At 36.1% G+C, this 24,450-nt stretch overlaps 1 pseudogene; it reads right to left on the reverse strand.

Moving 5' to 3' along the window:
* Positions 1–4,679: 4,679 nt before the first annotated feature.
* Positions 4,680–24,450, reverse strand: part of LOC133770989 (A-kinase anchor protein 10, mitochondrial-like) — a 62,181-nt pseudogene continuing 42,410 nt past the window's right edge.

Here is a 24,450-nt window from a genome sequence, read left to right on the forward strand (position 1 = left end):
GTACTAGTACAAAAGCAGATTTGTAGACCAATGGAACAGAATAGAAACTCCAGAAATCAATCCATTTGTGCACAAACAACTTATCTTTGACAAAGGAGCAAACACCAATCCCTAGATCAGGGACAGTCTCTACCAAATGGTGCTTGAGAAACTGGATCTGCACATGGTAAGTATGAAACTAGATCCCTACCTTATACCTTACACAGAAATACATTCAGAATGGATCAAAGACCTAAATCTACAACCTGATACCGTCAAATCATTAGAGAACATTGGGGAAACACTGCAATACATTAGCGTAGGCAAAGACTTCTTGGAAAAGACCCCAGGAGCATTGGCAATCAAAGCCAAAATTGACAAATGGAATTACATCAAGCTGAGAAGCTTCTGCACTGCAAAAGGAAGACTCATCAAAGTGAAGTGGCAATGGACAGTGGGCAAACTATGCAGCTGATAGAGAGTTAACATCCAGATCTATAAAGAGTTCAAGAAATTCAACAACAGTAAAATAAACAATCTGACTGAGAAATGGGCAAAGGACTTTAAATAGGCATTTTTTAAGAGAAGGAATTCAAATGGCCAACACTGGAAAAAATGCTCAGGATCACTATCCATCAAGAAAATGGAAGTCAAAACGACAGTGAGATTTCACTTCACTCCAGTTAGAATGGCCTTCATACAGAAATCAACCAACAACAAATGCTGGTGAGGATATGAGGAAAAGGTACACTGGTCCACTGTTGGTGGAATATAAACTGGTGCAGCCAGTGTGGAAGACAGAATGGAGCTACCTCAAAAATCTGAATATAGACATACCATATGATCCAGCCATCTCACTCCTGGGAATTTACCCAAAGCAAAAGGAATCAGAATATGAAAAAAGAGTTATCTGTGCCCCCCATATTCATTTCAGCACAATTCACAATAGCTAAGATATGGAATCAACCCAGATGCCCTTCAGCTATTATGGTATATACGCACTATGAGGTACTACTCAGCTGTCAAAAAAATGAAATCTTGCTTTTGCAAAAAGATGGTCACAATTCAAAACCATTATACTTAATAAAATAAGTCAGTCCCAGAAAGACAGATATCATATGTTTTCCCTGATCTGAGATAAATAATAGAGTACCTGAAATGTAATTCATTGGTGTGAAAATACATGTATTGAAAATCAATGATTATTCATAGCCCTTGTCTCTTCCATTGAGGAACTGTTTTTTTTTTTTTTTCATTTCATGCCATTTGTTGAACTCTTTTACTTAGAGTAGGGTTAACTATATGATCATTCTTCTGTATATAAAGATAATTAAAAATGAATCTTAATGAAGAATGGGATGGGAGAGGGAGTAGGAGGTGGGATGGTTTGGGGTGGGAGGGCGGGTTTGGGGGGAAAAACTGCTATAATCCACAGGTTTTATTTATGAAATTTATATTTATTAAATAAAAGATTTCTATAAAAAACTATATGATCATTAAGTATACTCTAATAGATCATTGTAAAATTAAGAGTAGGAATCTAAGAAGGAGGGGGAGGAAGTGTTATAGCATGGGAAGGATGGAAGGTAGGAGGGTAAGTGCCACTATGTTCCTAAATCTGTATATATTAAATATATGAATATGTATAACTGAGATAAAATTTTAATTTTTTTAAAAAATAAAGCAAACAAAAATAAAAAAGATGTGGATTTCAAAGATCCATAGACTAATGCATCTTCCAGCAAGTGAAGCTCTCAGAAAATACACCCTTTCTATTTTTTTCTAAAGAATAGACTAAGGGAAACAAGGACTTATTAGCATCCTCCTTTCTGTTCCGAGATGGTATAAAAGGATACCAAGGTTCTGTTGGAAAATATGGCTTTGTGGATTAGGAAAGTATTAGGTTTAAAAGACTTCAATGAAGATAGTTATGAAAACTCATTGAAGGTTACTCAGTGCCGGGAAATATTATTTTAAAATTATCAATTCCCAGAACATCTCTAAATTCTATATTATTATCATTCCATTTTACAGATAAGAAAGCTGAGGCAGAGGATATTTAATGTCTTCAAATTCTTGAACAATTTCAGGTCAAAACTGATGCAAACTTCAGTAGTCTAGCAATCAAGCCTTTCTTTTTATACAACATTTTGTAATGACACTTGGTTTAGAATCTGCTTCTCAAATCACAGAATGATTGTACCAAACAGAATATTTCCACCTTAATGCTTTCCAGGTAAACAGTCAATAAGTAGCTGATTTAATGCTTCAAACAAAGAATAGACTAAATGACCTCTAAAGTTCCTTCCAACCTCAGCATTAGCTAATTCTATGAATGTTAAATTAATGAATTTCATTAGGCTGCTGGGCCTACAGCCAAGATACATTGAAGAGTTGTAATATGGAAAGAGGCCAGTAAGTGCCTGTGCTTTATACAGCAAAATGTACTTGAGAGAGTTCATTTACAGCAAAAAATGTGCAAGAACTGAAAACTGCACTCACAGTCTCTTGGCTGTCAGTGAAATTCCTAGAGCAAAACCATGTCATCTACCACTCCAACTCAGTTCTCTAAATCTAGTTTTTCTGGTCGACTACATTAGACGGTGGCTGCAGCAACTTTTCCCTTCCCTTTACCTAGTGAACTTGGTATATTTATCAAAACCTAAAAGAAACTAAGTTACTGAAATTTCTAATCTTCGAGTTTATGGCAGGAGTTGTATGATCATTGGAGCATTTTGAATGATGTGACCATCACAAAATCAAGAATATGAGTTAGTCTTACAGTTTCATATAGTATCCCATATTTAGGTAATGATCCATCTATAAAATTGTGAGAGTAGTTGAGATAAGTCATTATATTTCTCATATATATCTGTTAATGAATGTAGACATCCTGGTCTTCATGTAGGTTTGTGATCATAAGTCTTTTCTGATGGAAAAAACCAGGGCTGCATATTGTATTAAAAAAAATGTGATAAGAAGAACATTATATATCTCCTCCCTCTCTTATTCCTACTCTTATATTTAACAGGGATCACTTTTCAGTTAAATTTAAACACCTAAGAATAATTGTACGTTAAGCAGAATTCAACCAATAGTATTAAGTAGAACAAAAAAAATACTAAAAGGGATAAAGTATTAAATTGTACATCAACCGTCAGGACAAGGGCTGACCAAGTCACTGTTTCTCATAGTGTCTATTTCACTTCAACAGGTTTCCTTTTTGGTGCTTGTTTAGTTGTCACCGATCAGGGAGAACATATGATATTCAATAGTTAATATACATTATCTGAAAAAAAAAAACAGAAGAATGAATGAATGCCACCAATCTTTTACCAAACAACTCTTTAGCTGTAGTCTCAGATGTAGATAGTATTTTTGTTAAATTTAATGACCAGAAATTAGGAGAGTTCTGCAGATGTTTGCATGAGAGGGTAATAAATCTATCACATCAATATTATTCTGATGATTCTAATAATTAAACTTAAGACCACTGAAAAGTCTCATAGTAGTGTTCACAAAGGGCTTCTTGCCTTTAAAATCAGACCAGATAATCTTTGGAAGACAGCTTACCTTGGGTAAATATAGCAGTCCACTGTACTAGGAGTTTTTTCAAAAAATCATATTTTATGCACTACATATTTGCATCTGCTACTCCCTCTGCAAAGGTCACTCACTCTCTCTACCTGGATCACTCCTGTTTGTCTTTCAGAAATGGCCACAAAGAGCTTTGCCTCTAGGAAGCTTTTCCTCAAATATCAGCATAGGTTAAGTGTCCCTTCTACTGTCAATGGAAACATATAAATAATTCTATATTCCAACAGCATATTTCATTGCAATAATTTATTTATTTGTCCATCTATCAAACATAATTGTGATAGTATTAAGGGTAGAAATGAACCCATGGTCTATAACAGGTGAAAAAATAACAATAAATATTGGCTTTATGAGTGTGTAGTATTTTTTTCTAATGATCATTAATTATTTAAATATTTCCACATGTATGCTGAATGGAAGGTAAAGTATCCAGAGTGCAGAATTCAAAGGTAGATGTCTTAGCGATCAAAGTAAATTAGAATCACCCCCTTATTAGTAGGAGGAGAAAGATGGTTTTAAGGATACACCTCAGGAGCAATTAAGATGTGAGAATTATATAGTGCCAACAAAGGGAAGGATGGTGTCACCAAGTTCTGACCCACGACCTGTCAGCTTCCTTCTGAAAGTTAACACCTCTGTGAATGAAGACCACACACTGAGCCTTAATCATGTTCCACTAAAGAAAGTAAGCTGCTAGAAATGCACAGCCACCCACAAGAGCACTCTTGCTCTTGGAGGGCTGACTCTCTGATTGTTTTGGGTGGGCAACACAGATCTCCTCTGGCACCTACTTTATTATGATGCTCTAGGTTTGGATTTGTGTGACAACAGCCCTAGGCTTATCTCTATCCCACAGCATGTGGTTTCTGTCTATTCCTGGGGGGCTAAAACTCTCAAAAATAGGTTATTGCCATGGAAAACTAAAAAAATTTAGTAATATAAATAATATTACATTGTATCTTTATGACCTTAACTATTTAACATCATGAACATCAATTATGTCTACACGTTACTCTGCCTTAAGGTGGAAGTCTAGGATTTTCTCCCATTCTTTGTTGGAAACAAAGTGACAGATCAGTAAAAAGAAATACAACGCTCTATTTTCATGGACTGTGTTGAAGAATCCAACCAATCGGAAAAATTTTCTTTTCCTCAAATGTAGATTTCCTTTGTCTCAGGTAATAGCTTGTAGATTTCTTTAGAGGTTGGTCATATTGTGCCCACTGCATTATGTCACTGACATCATTTTAGCAATCTTCCATGTTAGCTTTTCTTGGGCCTCATTGGTTTTTCTTGCAATCATTTTTTTTTTTTTTTGGCTTGTGAGAACATAGATCCTTTTGATTTATTTGTATCAGGGTCAGGCTCAGATTCTCAGATGAATTACCCCAAGTTACTGGCCTTTCCAAATGTCATCTTCCCTGCATATCTGATGATATACAGACTTTGGATTCATACTTAGAGTATCCACAATATATTGCTTCATCAAAATATTTCAGAAATTTAATATTCAAATATTTGTAATAAAGATTGCTGGACAAAAAGCTAGGCAAAAAAGACCTTCTCCATGGTCATGCAATGCCTGACGTATTGAAGTTGTAAAACATCAAGGGAGTGGCCCAGCTTCCCTGCAGATATTGAATTCAGTCTCTCACCATGCAACATCATCAAAGCTAAGAGGATATGTTGTTTGGAGAAGCACTTGTTATATAAAATCATGGCATCATTCTGTGCCTTCTATCCTTTATATTAGCCCTTTTTGGCAGCAAGCTGAGACAGGAAGCTATCTACTGCCAACCAGAACTGAAATATAATTTCACTGCATTTTATTTGTCCATGTACTAGGAGAAATAAAAGAGGGCAGACTCACAAAAGAGTGTCAATCAGGTAAACAGATCCACTGATCAGCACTTCAATCTAATATTTATAGAAATGGAAACTTGGTGGAAACTCACAAAGTACTCCTGATCCATTGCACTGAAGACTATGAACTGTACCAAAATGAAATACTTGGGATCCACCCATCCATCTTCTCCACAAATCTTTGCTTTGATGTCATTTATCCTTGAGTCTGTAACTGATGTTAGTTTAACCGCATCTGAATATATGGCGAAAGAGTTTGTGATATCTTGTTCTGTACTTTTCATTCAGTTTACTAATAATTCTAACAATGGAATTTCCACCAAAATTTCTACCTTCTTCTGTAATTATGGAGGAGGAATTTTGGGTTTTTGTAGAAGCTTGATGGATCCCTACTCTGAGTAATTCAAAATGAAGATAATGGATATTGACATTTCCAAAGGAAGCTACAGGTGATTCTAAATGATGTTAGTTCTGTGATTCAGGTCAGTTGCTTCTGATTGAGTCATAAGCGATAAGGCTGAGTTAAAATCCTCCAATATCTTTTCAAGAGAGGCAGTCACAAAAAATACCAGAGTCTGTGCTTTTTGATGGAGAGACAGAATCAGACAGTGAACTCAGCTTCTCCATGTTCAGACTGAGTGCTCTTACTCAGGACTATGTCATAGAGTGAAAAATTTCAGCCTCCAACCAAAATATAACTAAATGCTTCATTCTTCAAAGTTCCATGAATTGAATGAAATATAGGAGGACAACATATCATGCAATATTTGTTCAAGCATCTTTGAAAGACTTAATTTGGTCTCTTGAGTCTTGTAGTCCAGGCAAGATCTTCACAGGTTTCGAAAATGAGCAGCCTCCATGTGGCTTGGCTGCTTCTTAAGTGTTGCTGCCCTGCCTTATAATAGGAGTCCATGTTGGTGGAAATGGCATTGATTGAGACATGACTCGGTCCTGCAGCCATCAACAAGTCTTGATTCTTAATGTTTTTTGTGGGGAGTGTACAGATACCGAAGCTTTAATGGACTTAATGTCTGTGGTCTTTTGTTCTGTCTTTCACTGTCTGCTGGAAAGACATGGCAGAGCTCTCTTCAGGCTGAAGTTGCAGGGCCGGGTGGGGACGAGTGGGATGTCACAAGGAAGGCTCAGCTCCCCTCATTCAGCAACAGGATGACCTCAGGGCCCCTCAGGGATCACTGCACTAGCTTGATAAGAGACTTTGCTTCCAGGTGTGGGCCCTAAGTTTCCTGAGATAGAGATATCCCAGCAGCTCCTGCCACCATATTATCAACAAATTGCCTGTGGGAGTTCTCAGTCCCTCCCTTCAATCTGGCTGTAAACAAGCTGTAGGCACTGTTTTCATTGTGTTGAGTATGAATTACTGAGAAATTATAAAGATGAAAATGGTACACCGAAGAACCTACTTACTAAAAATTCTTTGGAAGTATAAATATGTCTTTGTTTACTCTTAATCTTCTGAGATTCTCTTTCACTGATTTTTTTTCAGTTAAAATAATTTTAATATTTCATTGCACAAATATATACACTTACAGTGTAAAGCTGTAGCTCAGATGTGTAATTATTCCTTATGATGGAAACTGTCACTGTGGGGCTAGTGAACTAAGTTGTTGCTTGTGACAACTGCATCCCATATCTGAGCATATGTTTAAATCCCAGCTGCTCTGCCGGCACCACAGCTCACTTGGCTAATCCTCCTGCCTGCGGTGCCGGTACCCCGGGTTCTAATCCCGGTTGTGGTGCTGGATTCTGTCCTGGTTGCTCTTCTTCCAGTCCAGCTCTCTGCTGTGGCTCAGGAAGGCAGTGGAGGATGGCCCAAGTGTGTGGGCCCTACACCCGCATGGGAGACCAGGAGGAAGCACCTGGTTTCTGGCTTTGGATCAGGGCAGTTCGCCGGCCGTAGCAGCCATTTGGAGGGTGAACCAACCGCAAAGGAAGACCTTTCTCTCTGTCTCTCTCTCTCTCACTGTCTAACTCTGCCTGTCAAAAAAAAAAAAAAATTCCAGCTGCTCAGCTTCTGATTCAGTTTCTTGTGAATGTGCCTTGCAAAGTACTAGAAGATGATCTAGGTACATAGGGAAGGTGACCCAGGTAATTGGGCCCCACTACCAACTGGGAGATTCAAATGAAGTTCTGGCTTCCTAGTTTCATCTTGACTCAGCCCCAGATACTGTGTCTATTTGGGAAGTGAACCACTTGATAAAAGATTGCGTTTTCTCTCTGTCTCTCGATCTCACTCTATAACTCTGCCTTTCAAATAAAGCAGCGGAAGACGGCCCAAGTCCTTAGACTCCTGAACCAATGTGAGGGACTTGAAATAAGCTCCTGGTTCCTGTCTTTGGTTGGCACAGCTCCACTTTTGAGGTCATTTGGCGAGTGAATCAGTGGATGGAAGATTCTCTCTCTGTCTACATCTCTCCCTCTCTCTCTCTCTGTGAACTCTTGCCTTTCAAATAAATCAAAATCAAAAAGAAAAAAAAAAAAGCTGTCAGTGTGGTTGTACTTAGTAATTATTCATTACTTATATTTTGTTTTGTCTTCAAAATCACTGATACAACATTTTGCAAGCTATTTCTTTAAAACTCCAATTTCATTTCAAAGTTCCATATTTTAGTATCTTCGATGAATATCTGAAATAACTAAGCTGTGTGGTTTAGCTAAGTTTTATCTACTGTTTCCCTTAATGCAATATCAGCTTCTGTATAATTGTGTGCTCCTAAATTAAGCAAAGAGATTGTAATTATGTTGTGAATCTGAGAAATGCACAGAGCTCCTTTTTGATTTATAAATCTATATTTGAAAACTCTTTCCGATATAATGGGTATACATCCAATAAGAAGACAATATTTGCTGTTGAATTTATTTTAGTGTCGTATTCCAGGAGACTTTCAAAATTAACTGCAAATGTACAGAACAATACTATATCTATAATACAAACACATATTTGTTTTTAGCAGGAATTGATTAGTATTTACAAGGGCTGATAAAAGGAATGTCAGTTTACTTATTTGTTTTCAAGCAAAGCTTACTGCATGACACACTTCCATTGCCTGCCTCACATTCCTTTGGCCCATCTCTGATTTAAATCTCAGATATGTTGTAAAGAATCATGTAAGTTAACTCACCCATACTAAATATTGTACAAACTGAAGTTCCCTGCATCTAGAAATAGTCTATCCTATAAAAATCTAGCCTGATGGGTTAAGAGGCAACCCAGAAAGTCAAAATTACAGAGAAATAGAGGGAGAGACAGAGATCTTCCATCCACTGTTTCATTGACCAAATAGCCATAAGGACCAAGGATGGGACTAAGCTGTTCAGGAGCCAAGAGTTTCTTCCAGGTCTCCCACATGGGTGCAGAGGCTCAAGCACTTGGGACATTCTCTGCTGCTTTCCCAGGCACATTAGCAGGGAGCTGGATTGGAAGAGGAACAGCCAGAATTTGAACCGGCATCCATATAGCATACCAGCAACAAAGGCACTGGCCTCTAGTTTCTCTTTATATGGACTATTCAGATAGACATTTTTAAAAATGAGTAAAAATGTATATTAGAGGCACCTGGGGAGGGTCTTTTCTAAAAAAGAATCTTTTGCCTTTTTCTTATATGTTTCCCTTATATCATTTCCTTTTTTTCTTTTATTCCTTATTCCCTTACCTCTGTACCAAAGGCCTTGTTTAGGGGAATCTAAATAAAATACTTACTTAAGTGGTGTCCAACAATGTAGTTTTGCCAAAATTAATCATTAAGCAGTAATCCTAAGCAATCAATAAGAGGCTACATCCCTTAATATCTTCCTGAGCAGATTAATCTTAACCATTCCTTATAATTGACAATTTGGCTGGATACTTATACTCCTTGGAGCCTTTGAAGCAAGCTGACAGTATTCATTGAGAAGTTTTGACACTTACTCAAATATTAGGAGCCAAACATTTAAACTTTCCAAATAAAAGGTCAGGACATTAGAAAACCTGTGGATCTGGTTATAGTCAATTAATTAATAATTTCTATTCCAGATCATTAAAAATATATGTTTATTTTTTTTCATAACTTGAACCTCAAAAAGTTCCAAGAGGCAATTGATTTGCAAGGTATTTAGTCCACAAAAATTATATTAGTAATTTACATTCTTAATTTTCTAAATTTTACCCTGAAATTGGACAGATGGAAAGTAGATGCTTCATTGTGTTTTTGTAAATCTTAGAAATATCTTCCATATGTCCATGAGTTGACATGATTAATTTTATTCTTAGGATTAATCAAAGAAAATAAACAAAATAAATACAAATATATAAAATAAATATATGAAAATCATGTCTGCATCTTTTCTAAAAATGTTTTTAAAGCTATCCTTCATATGATGCAATCACCCTTATGTGAACACCTCTAAGATAAATTAGCTAAGACTGCAGTGTAGATGAAATTAGGCAAACTATGTGAATACTTAAAAAAGATCCTGGAAAATATAATTAAAAGATAAGTTAATTTTTGCAAAATAAATTTAAAATTCATATATATGAGTGACATTGAAAAAGTGCATTGAAATGTATATTAAGAAAAAATATCCATGATTTTTTTTTAAAAATTGTGCTCCAAAATAAACTTAACTTTTGATTTCATTTTCCACAACTGTTTGAAATATATTCATATTAATAATTGATTAGAGATTTTTCAATTATGAGGGAAATATAATTACAACTTTTTCTTTCTTTGTATGTTCTGCTAGGCAGCTCAAAATTGATTTTATCCTCTGATTTTTTTTTTAGAACAAGTCTTTAGCGTAAATGTCTTTCCTTCATGATGCCTATATATTTCATTTGTCTTAATAAAGTTTTCTTAAAGTTATTTTAAACAATGGAATAATTGATAATCAGGATATAAATAATAATATTAGCAAAATATTTTATTTCATCTTGAGTTTATCTTAGCAAATATTATCTAAGGATATAGTACATTTGAACTTGCCCAGTTGCAACTTCATTTTAAAAATTCAGCAAGTATGTTATCTCTGGCCTCTTTCATTTTGCACTTTATTGTAATAAAGTGGAGTATATGCAGTCATTTCACATCTAAACTTTAAATAGATTCTTATTTCCTGTATGTCCTTTATTCAAATCAACCAAAAAAGAACTGAGATCCAGAGTTATGATTATCTTCTGGTAACTACTTAGTGATCTCTTTTACTGATCTTATTTCATTTTATTACATTGTCAGGGGTACAGTATTGAAAGCAGCAAGCTCTGTCATCTATTGATCTTATGTTCATCTCCTCATTATGCTGAGAGAATACAAAGTGATGCCCAGGAGGATAGCAGCCATGATAGTGAAATTGAGTGTTGTTTTTGACATGTGTTGGGGGGAAGCTTTGTAATTTTAAATGAAAATATCAATCCTATGGTATGAAGATTGAATAGAAAAGAATTCTCATAAAAAAAAAAACTGTGTTGTCTTTGTAAATCTTCAGCACATTATTTTTGAGCAGTAAAGTGATGTATGTTTGCGTTCATATTATCTATATTTCAGCTGTTATAATAGTTGTAATGTGACAGCCAATGGAACTTCATTTGTCACATGCAAGAACATAATCATTGCTGATTTTTAAGCATATGAAAGAACATTCATGCTATTAAGTTTCCATGATTGACTTTTTAAAAAGGGAATTCGATGAGTGGAAAAAGATATTCTTGAGAACAAATAAAAAAATCAAATAAATATTTCTCACATTGCAGAGTCCGGAAGTAAAACAAGAGTACAATAACAGATATAAGTAAGGAGAGAATGAAGGGAGGAAGACAGGAAGGCAGGAAGGAAAGGCAAATTAGCAGAGAGGGAAATGAAGAAAGCCGTAATTGTTTGGCCTTACCTAGTCTAGAAATTCATTTTATCTGCAGAATCTTGGAGCCCCAACAGACTTTAGTCACTACAAATCATTTGAGAGCTCCCCCATCTACTAACACTCCGTAGGTGTTTTCATATTATCTGTGGATGCAGGAAGTGGAGAGTACGCAAACAAAACTCTGTTCTCACAATTTAGATCTCAGCATTATCACTGCTTTTACTCATGGTGCTAATGAATGTGTAAAATCAAGCGTGCTGACATCACCACTAATACTACATTCCAGTTGCCCACAGGCTATATAGAGAAATATTTCATATTGTTACTGCTGTTCTTTAGTGTGTCTCATCCTATATTTCCAATAAAATTCCCCAAAGATGGGGTCAAGGCATACTAGAAATGGATAACTTTTTGCTATGTTAGAATGACACTATGTATCTGGCTCATTATTCCTGAAAGAGAGCCTATATAGCATTTATCCCATTAAATTCTCTCTAGAATGATTATCTGCTAATTGTGAAAATGTTTTATTTGTTAAATGCAAAAATTAAATCCACTGGGCTTGATATTCAGATCATCTACATACACCCAAAAATGTTTGCATGCTCACAGTGAGCAAAACTTAGACTCAAAATAAGATTTCTTTTTTTTTTCTTTAAAACACTGTGTCATGAAAGATTGAAATTTAAGTCCAGACTCCATAGTTAGATGCTTATAAAACTGAAGAGAAGTTGCAGCAGAAGCAAGTTATCGTGTGCCTCAAGGTCCTCATTCAGCTTTCTTAGATTCTTCCTCAGGTTCTGCTAAAGCTGTTTTCTTGCAAAGTATTTTCTGTGGAATTTTTTTGTTCCCAAAGGAAGTTTAGTATCTCATTCACCACTGAAGTCATAAAATCTTAGTTCAATGTATTGTATATGCAAAGGAAATGCAAACTGAATAAATTTATGTCAATAGTAGAAAAGAATCTGTCCTTATATTCACACTTCTATAATATGCTCTCTCAACCTTGGCACTAGTGACAATTTGGACCAGATCATTTTTTGTTGTTGTTGTGGAAATCCCTGTGGATTGTAAGATGTTTAAGAGAATCCTTGGTCTTTGCTAAATGGATAAAATTCCCCCGCCCCTCCCCCAGGGGGGTGAACAATTTAAAACTAATCTGGAGCCAGCATCACTGCATCCCATGGAACACTGGTTTGCACAGCAGCTGCTCTACTTCCATTCCAGCTTCATACTCATGCGCATGGGAAAGCAGCAGGAGAAGTGCTTGGGCCCCTGTTACCCCATGGGAGACCTGGATGGCCCTCCAACCCCCTTCCTTCAAACTGACCTAAAGCTGTTGCAGTCTTTTAGGCAGTAAACAAGGGGATGGAAAATCAATCTCTGCCTCCCCCCCCCCCCATCAATCCCTCTTGTTCTGTTACTCTGTATTTCAAATAAATAAAATAAGTCTGTTTAAAAAAAGAACTACTTTGGCCGGAGCTGCAGCTCACTAGGCTAATCCTCTGCCTGGGGTGCGAGCACCCCGGGTTCTAGTCCCCATTGGGGTGCTGGATTCTGTCTCAGTTGCTCCTCTTCCAGTCCATCTCTCTGCTGTGGCCTGGGAAGGCAGTGGAGGATGGCCCAAGTGCTTGGGCCCTGCACCCGCGTGGGAGACCAGGAGGAAGCACCTGGCTCCTGCCATCGGATCAGCGCAGCTCGCTGGCCGTAGTGGCCATTTTGGGGGTGAACCAATGGAAGGAAGACCTTGCTCTCTGTCTCTCTCCCTCACTGTCTAACTCTGCCTGTCAAAAAAAAAAAAAAAAAAGAACTACTGGGGCCAGCGCTGTGGCATAGCGGGTAAAGCTGCCGCCTGCAGTGCCTGCATTCCATATGGGCGCCAGTTCTAGTCCCGGATGCTCCACTTCCCATCCAGCTCTCTGATATGGCCTGGGAAAGCAGTAGAAGATGACTCAAGTCCTTGGGCCCCTGCACCTGTATTGGAGACCTGGAGGAAGCTCCTGGCTCTAGGCTTCAGATTGGCACAGCTCCAGCCATTGCAGCCATCTGGATAGTGAACCAGTGGATGGAAGACTCTCTCTCTCTCTCTCTCTCTCTCTCTCTCTTTCTCTCTCTCTCTCTCTGCCTCTCTCTTTCTCTCTCTCTCTCTCTGCCTCTCTCTTTCTCTCTCTCTCTCTCTGCCTCTCTCTCTCTCTCTCTCTCTGCCTTTGATATAAATAAATACACCTTTAAAATAAAATTAAAAGGCAAGAAGGGAAGAACTACTATTCTATACATAAATCAACATCAATATCTCTATCTTGTGTAGTTCACTTACATAGTCAAAATTTCTTAGCTCTTATGGTATTTTCTACTTGTTATGCTATACATTAAATTTGCTATATAAATGTAAAGAATATTTGTACATATTATTTGGAGACTTCTTTAGAGATTCTCTTTCTAAGATTTATTTATTTAAAGTCAGAGTGACAGATGGGGAAAGACAAAGAGAAAAAGAGAGAGAGACCATCTGTCATCTGGTTCATGCCCCAAATGGCCATAGCAGCCAGGACTAATGAAGCCAGGAGCCAGAAACTCCAGTCAGATTACCACATGGGTGACAAGGACCTAACTACTTGTTACATCATTTGCTGCCTCCCCAGGTGCATTAGCAGGAATCTGGATTAGAAGCAGAGCAGCAGGGATCAAATAGGGACTGAGAAATGGAACATCTGTGTCACAAGTAGCAGCTTAATCTACTGCTAATTGCACCTAAGATAGTGTTCCTGTGTGACATTCTAGTGCATAAGTTACTGTATTTCAGAAAGGACTCATGAACTTCCCTGTGTAATAACAGCATTAGAATGATTTCCTTCTTGAACTTGTGTGAACTTTGATAGGAATGCAAATTAAGACTGTTACTATGGAAAACAATCTAGAGGTACCTCAGAAAAAATTTAAAATTTCTGTATGACCCAACAATCTCACATCTAGTTATATATATACAAAACAAATGAAATTGGTTTGCAGACAGCAGCACCACATTTTCCTTGCAATATTATTCATAGTAGCTAAATTATAGACGCAGCCTAGGTGTCCATCATCAAGTGAACAGTTGTAGAACACACCCCCCCCACACACACACACACTACACTGGAATTCTATTTAGCCTTTAAAAAGAGAAAATCTGTCATTTTCCATAGTGTGAGTGAATTTGGAGACCGTTGTGCTGTGTGAAATAAGCCAGATAAAGGAAGATAGATACCACATGATCTCAGTTACCTATATGATCTAAAACAGTTGAGTTCATAGTTTAAGTTAGATGGTGGTTACCAGAGGGTGGAGTTAGGGGATGAATGGGAAAATGGGGACATGTTGATCAAATGGTTCAATATCAGTCAGAGGAATAATCTTTAGTAATCTATTGCACAAAATTTTGTCTATAATAAACATTAATGCAGTCTGTATTTCAAAATTGCTAAATGAATAGGTTCTAAATGTTTTCACCAAAAAAATAAATATGTATGAGGTGCTGTATTTGTTATTCAAGTTGGTTTAATCAGTCCATGATACAAACATAGGTAAAATATTACATCATGTGCCACAAATGTATAGCATAACAATTATTTGTCAATAAATAGAAATGAAAATAAATGATTTCTTCCTTAAAATAACAACAAATTATAACCATTATAAGATAATAATATAATAAATAATATTATTTGAGGGGCTAGTGATTGTAATGAGATTGTTCCTATTAATTATTAACATATTAGTCTATATTGGAACCTACATCTGTCAGTCTTCAAATGAGGAATTTTGATTTTATATAATAAATGTGATACCTTCTCTTAAAACATACAGTTTTTATTACATTTGTTTATTTGAAAGGAAGAGAGAGAGAAAGAGAGAGTATGATACCTTCCATCTGCTGGTTCCTTCCCCAAATGCCCACAATAACTAAGTCTGAACTGATCCAAAGCCAGGAACCAGGAAACCCATCTGGCTCTCGCGTGTGAGTGGCAGAACCCAACTATCTGGGTCATCATTTGCTGCTTCCCAGGTGCATTAGCAAGGATCTGGATCAGAAGCAGAGATGGGAATGGATCCCAGGGGTATCTCAGCTTTAGGATGAGGGCTCCAAAATGATGGTCTAACTCACTGTGCTACAATACAGGCCACCAAGCATACAAATTTTAAATGGGATGGTTTCTATATTGTATAATTTTCAAATTCATTAATAATATCAATTAAAGAAAAATTTGAATTAATAACAGTTTGTATTATTGTTCTTTTTAAAAACTAGTTTTAAATATAAATTACTTAATCAACATTGGGTCTTCTATTATAAGTGATCTGTGAAGATTAAATAATTTACAAAAATATCTTTTACTCTGAACACTTAATTTGTGCAAGCTACAAGTTCCTCTCTAGCAGTGGAGCAAAAGCACCTTAGTGTACTCATCTCCAGTGAAATGAACATACCTTGTGAAAAGTATAAAAAAATCCTTAGAATTAGAAAGTATCAAATTTGGAGGACTAATGTATAACATGGAAACTAGAATTAGTAATAATGTATTGTGTAGTTGAAACTTGCTAAAAAATATGTTAGATATTCTACACTCACACACAGAGTTAACTACATAAGGTAACATGTATTTTAAGTAGCTTGATCATGGTAAGGTATGTCACAAGGTATATCAAAACATCACATTGTATACCACAAACATATGCAACTTGGACTTTCAATTATACCCCAAAAAAGCTGGAAAATTATCACTGCAAAGGAGATAAAATTAATTGGATCAAAATGTATAACATTTCATACCTAGGTAGGGAATTGTCAAAATAAAATGACCCGCTGGCAGTCTGCAGTGATTAGCCTTGAGTGTGGTTAGGAAACAAGACAGACAAAATTATGCCATCCCTGGGTGACCAAGTGCATGCCAAAAGCGCACTGGCTGAGGAACTACATTGGAAGCTTCTGGTGAGTGCTATGGGTAGGTGGTGGTGGCACATAGACTTCCCTGAACCAGTCAAGCAACCACTACAATTTAATTGTAAATAATAACAAGCTCTAAGCTGAAGGCTCACTATTCAGTCTATATTTTTAAAATTTCCACTTTAGCATAACATTGAGACATGCAGTGGAAAAGGGAAGAATGATAAATACACAAGAAAAAAAATACAGGCGTTATAAATTGCCTGTGTGAGGGTGTAGACATCAGAATCAACAGGCAAAAGATTTCAAAGGACTATTGCAAGTACATTTAAGGAACTAAATGTAATGATGCTTAAAGAAGTAAAAGGAGGTATTATGGCAATGCCTCATTAAATAGAGAATATCAATAAAGACAGAGAAATGGTACATAAGAAACTGAAGGAAATTCTAAAGTAGAAGTATTCAATATCTGAAATAAAAAATACTCTTGAATAGCTAAAAAGCAATTCTGAAGTAACAGATGAGTCAATCATATTAAGATCAATACAAATTGTGCAATCTGAGAAACAGGAAAATAAACAGAGCCTGAGGGAAATATGGGATACAGGCACACCATTAAGATCACTAACACATGCATTGTTAATTAATAACAATGTATCAACTTCAGCTTATCAGTTTGAACTGCATTTTAACAAAGGTACCACACTCCTGTCAGATGTTAATAGTAGGGTCAGTCGTAACAAGGAGAGGACTAAGAGAATACTTTCCAGGAAATTTTTCTACAAATCTAAAACTATTAAAAAAAAAAAAACTGTTTAGTGGTTGACACTGTGGTACAGTGAGTGAGTTGAGCCACTGCTTACAATGCTATCATCCCATATTGAAGTGCTGGATGAAGTCCTGACTAGCCTGCTTCCAATCCCGCTTTGTGCTAATGCTCCTAGGAAAGCAGCAGAGGTGGCTGAAGTTCCTGGCCCCTGTCACCCATGTGTTAGGACGGAATGGAGTTCCTAGCTCCCAGCTTTGTACTGGCCCAGCTCTCTCTGGTTGTTGCTGCCACTTAGATGGAAGATTCTCTCTCTCTCTCTCTCTCTCTCTCTCTCTCTCTCTCTGCCTCTTAAATAAAATTTAGCTGTAATTAAAATAATTTTTATTAATTTTTTAAAGTTATATTATTCAGTTGGGCGGAGCTACCTTCAAATGAAACTGTGGCACTTTTTTGCTATGGGGAAAATTTGATCCAATGTCAATTCAAAAATACAGACATATTAAACTTAAGGGAGAAAAGACAAGTTACTTAAAATATCATTGATTTTTAAAGCAAATTAATGTAAATAAATTTAAAATAGTAAACACTGTTTTCAAGCTGGATATATCAGGAATCATTCACTCAATTATATGCTGTTTTAAAGTTTTTAAGTTTTCAAGTCAGTCTTGTATTTGCTTTCAGACTAATTATATATGCTAATGTAAACAAGAGCAGCTGCACTTGCAGTACATAACACAAAACTAACTGGTTGCTGCTAATATAGTTTAACATATTATATAATCAAGTCCATGTATAGTTTTAATTTTAGAGACATCTGATTTATGTGCAGATATATATTTAAATGTGTTTCTTGAAATGCTATTTAAGTACTGAAAAATAAACATAAATAGGTCATAATTTTCATGATTACATGTCCTCTGAACTGTATAGAAAGGAAAATGATAGTGAATCTATTGAGTAAATTTTTATGAATGGAAACACAAATAATGGGCAAACAGAAATTCCAATATTCTTTTTTTGTTTCAATCAATATATCTATTTTTAAAAATAATACCAGAATTTTATTTAATAATTAAGATTAGAATGTAGGCAGCTAAGCAGCTTCACATATAACATCTTAAAGTGAAAGCTGAAGATCTTATTAGAAGGTAGGAGAAATAACTTTAACACATGTAAAAGGCACTTTTAAAATGAAAAATGTACAACATCAAAAGCCAGTCATATATTAAGGATAAATGTTTGTAACTAAAAGGTTTTGCAGTCCAATTAATATGCAAGGAAACTATAATTTTGAGTCTGTATCAATCATACATTTTGTTTTACATTTGATACAATGGAATTTTTACTCTTTTCACTTTCTTTACATTCTTTTCCTACCCACTTACTCTCCATATTTAAGAGTACATAGTGACCCATATTTTCCTTATCAACATAGTCATTCCATAAAATATACAAAGTAATGTAATGTGTTTAGTGATTTTTATCCATAGCTACTAAATTTCATCCATGGAAGGAGTCAGGGAGAACAGAGAGAGAGAGAGAGAGAGAAAGAGAGAAGTGAGATTCATTTCATTAGAATTCGATGTTTATTTTGATACAAAAATCTCTCTTTTTACACTTCTTTTTGTTTCAGGTAAAAATTCATTTTGCTTTTAACATTTCTACCATTAACTAGCTTGAAGTATTGTTTCTATAATAACAGTATTCTCTAAAATACTGGGTTCACCTAAGGAAGCGTTATTATAGTAAATATTCTGTGAAAGTAGCTTATGTGCTGATAAAAAGAAGTATTAAACTTAAAAACATTTCCAAAAATACAGTGCCTTGTGTTAGCATCCTGTATCAGGTTTGTTTTTTTTTTTTTTTTTTTCCAGGCTATTTCGCTACTCCTTACTGCAATCCATAAAACACAGACAAAATGCCTCTCTAGCTAGTGTTCCCTGGAAAGTTAATTTCCCTTATTTTCATGAGTGTACAGGACATGAGCATTGAATTCTTTTATTAAGTTCATAAGTTTACTTATAGTTATTATTGATAAAGATATTAAAAATGTTATTTTGAGAAGATACAATTCAGCAAATGGTATGGAAACATATAAAATAGATTACATGGGGCCGATTATCCTTTAACGAAGGCCAACTAAAATGGAATAAGTTGTAATAACATTTCCCAAAAGTCATATTTTGAAGGATTGGGAAGAGGAACGGCTATAAAAACAACAAAACCACAGATGCAGAGTCACAGTAAATGCCTAAAAGTATTTCCTACAGAAAGTAATCTGGGCCAAAAGACTCAGTGCAGTGAATTTTTTTTCTCCTCCTTTTCAATAACAGTGTGATTAGGATCATGCATTCTGGTTTTTAAAAAGTGTTGCATATCTAGACTCTAGCATGTCAATATCAATATTTACTATCACTTTTCCTCACTTGCCCTCATCCTGTTAGTAATCCTCCCCATTCAGATAGTCCAAAGTGAATCATTCATAATCGCTTAAATTTTTCCTATTTAATGAACCATTATTTCCATTTTGAATTTCTAAATGAAAGAAAAATGAAAATGGCATTAATAAGTACATAATCAGCAATGTTAACCCAATCGCATTCATGTTGAAAACAGACTGAGGACATACATGACTTTACAAAAGGCTTGAACAAGTGTTCGGGTCAGATTCATCTAAGGTTTGAATCTCTCTTTTACTGTTTATCTAAGATGATACCTGGGAACAGTTACTTTACATCTCCCTGTTATGAACACCTCAATTTAACATGTGCTAATGATATCTATATTTGTAGGTTGTTGTGAGAATTTATTAATCCAGTAAATATTTATTAAGAATCTCTTATATGCCTAGCATAGTTATAGTTAATGTAAATTTTCAAAGAAATACAAGTGATAAAAAATCCGTAGATTAACATTTAACAACAGTACACACACACACATACACACACACTATGGTAGATTCATAAAAGAGGGATGATTACTTTTAAAACTGCTGAGGGTACATGTCCCATAATTTCTTTATCCAGTCTACTGTTGATGGGCATTTGGTTGGTTCCAGGTCTTAACTATTGTGAATTGAGCTGCAATAAACATTAATGTGCAGACAGCTTTTTTGTTTGCTAATTTAATTTCCTTTGGGTAAATTCCAAGGAGTGGGATGGCTGGTGTGTATGGTAGGGTTATATTCAGGTTTCTGAGGAATCTCCAGACTGGACTTCCATAGTGGCTTAACCAGTTTGCCATCCCACCAACAGTGGGTTAGTGTCCCCTTTTTCCCCACATCCTCGCCAGCATCTGTTGGTTGGTAGAATTCTGTATGTGAGCCATTCTAACTGGGGTGAGGTGAAACCTCATTGTGGTTTTGATTTGCATTTCCCTGATGGCTAGTGATCCTGAACATTTATTCATGTGTCTGTTGGCCATTTGGATTTCCTCTTTTGAAAAATGTCTATTGACTTGCCCCAAATGGTAGAGTTAGAAATGTGCCAGGCTATTCCAATACAATCCCATCAAGGTGGCATGTACCAATGCCATCTCACTAGTCCAAGTGATCAATTTCAGTTCACAATTGATCACACTGATAGGTCTAAGAGTCAAAGGAATCACACAAACAAGACTAGTGTCTGCTAATACTAACTGGTAGAATCATAAAGGGAAAGAACTATCCATCATGGGAAGTGAGATACACAGCAGACTCATAGAATGGCGGATGTCCTAAATAGCACTCTGGCCTCAGAATCAGCCCTTAAGGCATTTGGGTCTGGCTGAGAGCCCATGAGAGTATTTTAAGCATGGAAAGCCAAGACACTCTGGAAAAAAAAAAAGAAGACCTAAATGAAAGATCTCTGTGAGTGAGATCCCAATGGAAAGAACGGGGCCATCAAAGAAGATGGTACCTTTCTCTGAAGGGAGGAGAGAACTTCCACTTTGACCATGACCCTGTTGGAATAGGATCAAAATTGGTGAACTCAAAAGGCTTCCATAGCCTTGGCAACTCATGACTTGAGCCTAGGGAGATTACTGATGCCATAAACAAGAGTGTCAAATTGTTAAGTCAACAACAGGAGTCACTGTACACTTACTCCCCATGTAGGATCTCTGTCCTTAATGTGTTGTCCAATGTGAAGTGATGCTATAACTAGTACTGAAACAGTATTTTTACACTTTGTGTTTCTGTGTGGTGCAAACTGATGCAATCTTTACTTAATATATACTAAATCAATCATCTGTATATAAAGATAATTGAAAATGAATCTTGATGTGAATGGAATGGGAGAGGGAGCGGGAGATGGGAGGGGAGCGAGTGGGAGGAAAATTATAGGGGGGGGAGCCATTGTAATCCATAAACTGTACTTTGGAAATTTATATTTACTAAATAAAAAATTAATCAAGAAAAATTTTAAAATAAACAAAGGGAAATGGGGGAAAAAAAGTGAATAGAATGTCTTTACTTTGAGATAAGGCTGCTTCCTGAAATCTCTACCACGTATTTCTATAAATTCTATAGGAGTTTCACATCTAAAATTGGTTTTATTATCTACAGGCAATTCAAAAAGCACTTTTAAAAATAAAAACAAGTGATGAAATTTCTTTTACTTGATAATAAAAAAAAAAAAACTGCTTGAGGGAAGAGACGCTTCTTTCAAGAAACAATGATTAAAGGAGCTGCAGGTTAGAGATCTGATAACTCATGGTTTGTACTTTCAAATGGCAGTTAGTGTTAATAATATACAACTTTACAGTGATGGAATTGGGACCATGTCCAGAATTGTAATCTTGGAAGTTACATCAGAGCATGGGCTTTTGTGGAGCATGAAGAAAGAGGATTTGAGTCCAAAATTTATGTGATGGCTGCCCAGGAATAAAAAAGGGGTGCATATTCCAAAGCAGAGTAGTAGGGAAAAAAGTATCACAGTGAAGGGTTGGCAACTAAGAACAAGTAACAACATTTAGAGTATTTAAAAGCCCCCAATTACTGCCACACACAGGAGAAGACTTCAAAAAGTTTATGAGAATGCACATAGTTCATAAAAATTATGCATGAGGCTAAAAAAGTTACATATCAGAATAAACTTATTTTTAATTCCATTTTCCCTGAACTTTTGGAGTTCCCATGTACACACCATGAAATGTTATAGAATAGAAAATAGTGTGTAGGCAGAAGGACAGCAAACATGCAGATACAGAACATAAAGTTGCCAAGAATAGATTTATTACACAGACCTCCGAGGAAGAAAGATTCATGATATATATTTTTAGTAAATGGAAACTGTAGATAGAGTTAATTAACTGTCACTGTTTTTGAATGTTGAGTTTCTTCATTTAGGCCTGTCTTTAGATTCATAGGATAGCCAGTAGAGTACAGACTTTACAGGGACTTCATTCATTTAGTATACAACCAATGTGGATGATTTTGCCTCGTGAAGAGAAGTAAGAAGAGCTGTTCAAAAATATCCTGATGAAAGTACTTTGATGTAAATGAGTAACTATCTTTCGAAAGTCTGAAAGCAAAGACAGGTCAAGTGAGAACGCCTGCTATAATTTCGATTCCCACCTTAGTTTTCAAAAGTCCAATGTGTAATTGATGATTAATATAGGGAAAGACAAATAGATCAGTTCAATTACTCACTTTTCAAAGTCCAGATTTTCTAAATTACGGTTTAGTTGTTTTCATGTTTAAAAGAAAAATGGACCAGTTTGGATCAATTATTATGCCAAAAGTTTGTTATACTTTGCTTTCATGTTAAACAAGTAAATCATAGTCAGTTTTAAGTAGTCTAAAATTAAGTAGTCTGATATATTATCTTTCAAGTATAAATACCTTAAATGGATTCTAATAAAAATAAGATTATTATAGATTTAACAAAGAATATACTTATGTGTATGTACATACATAAAATTTTTAGAAACAAGACTGGGGATTACAGATATTGCATTTGAGAAGGCAATCAGCTCAATCAATTCTTAGCAAGATATTTACAACTTGCTCAATTTTTCAGTGAGAATTGTTAAACAGATATTTCCTGGGGTGGTACTGTGGCAGAGCAGATAAAGCTCCTGCTTTGGGGAGTAAGCCAGTGGATGGAAGAATGCTCTCCTCGCCTCTCCTCTCTTCTCCCTTCCCCTCCTCTCCTCGCCCCTCCTCTCTCCTCCCCTTTCTCTCTCTCTCTCTCTCTCCATCTCTCCCCATAACTATGTAACTCTGCCTTTCAAATAAATAAAATTCTTTAAACATCTATTTTCCCCAATAAACCGGCAAATGTGGTTAGATTTTGTTGTTGTGATGCTGGTACCATTCCTATTCTTTTACACACACAGAACTATAAGCAAGTTGTATAGCAGCCATTATCCTTCAGCTAATCTGCTTATCTTTTTTTGTTTTATTTGCTTGTTGGCTTTTGTTTATACACTGTGATTGCTCATGCACAGCATCCAAAGTAAGTGTTTTAGGATCCATCTACTGACTGTGGTTAACATGTTTTTGGAAGTTATTAGGAGGTTTTAATGAGCCTACAACACACAATTTACTCTCCCTTCCCAAACAATGTAACTTCAAAGGGAACACATTTTCCTTCATTTGATAATTCCATGTAGATGTTACCTGCATAGCTCTTTGACATTTTACTTTGGACATAACTAATTTTCTGATTTAAATCTATGCTGTTATTATTTTTATTATTTTAAAATTCCTGTTTTTCTCTGCCTGCCTGCCTGCTCACATGAGTAGTTAAAAATATAAAACTGTGAAAATGAATCTTGATGTGAATGGAAGGGGAGAGGGAGCGGGAAAGAGGAGGTTGTGGTGGGAGGGAAGTTATGGGGGGGGGGGGAGCCATTGTAATCCATAAGCTGTACTTTGGAAATTTATATTCATTAAATAAAGGTTAAAAAAAAAAGAAAAAAAAGTTGCAAAATAGGGGGCTGGTGTTTGGCCTAGTGGTTAAGATATTGATCAAGATTCCTGCATCCCCCCCAAAAAAATATATATATATATATAAAACTGTGGGCTGGCACTGTGGCTCATTTGTTGATCCTCCGCCTGCGGCGCTGGCATCCCATATGGGCGCCAGGTTCTGGTCCTGGTTGCTCCTTCTTCTAGTCCAGCTCTCTGCTGTGGCCCGGGAAGGCAGTGGAGGATGGCCCAAGTGCTTGGGCCCCTGCACCCTCGTGGGAGACCAGGAAGAAGCACCTGGCTCCTGGCTTTGGATCAGTGTAGCTCCGGCCATAGCAGCCATTGTGGGGTGAACCAAAGGAAAAAGAAGACCTTTCTCTCTGTCTCTCTCACTGTCCACTCTGCCTGTCAAAAAAAAAAAAAAAAAAAAAAGAACTTTATTATTCTCCATTTTTAAGTTTTAATTAGTCTTTACCAGTTTTAATATGACATAGATACAAGCCTAAGAATATAATGATTTCAATTTTTATTTAATTCTGATTCTATGAAGGGGTTTTTCTCTTAGTCCTTGCTATAATA

The sequence above is a fragment of the Lepus europaeus genome, chromosome 12, assembly GCF_033115175.1.
Source record: "Lepus europaeus isolate LE1 chromosome 12, mLepTim1.pri, whole genome shotgun sequence".
Classification (NCBI taxonomy): domain Eukaryota; kingdom Metazoa; phylum Chordata; class Mammalia; order Lagomorpha; family Leporidae; genus Lepus; species Lepus europaeus.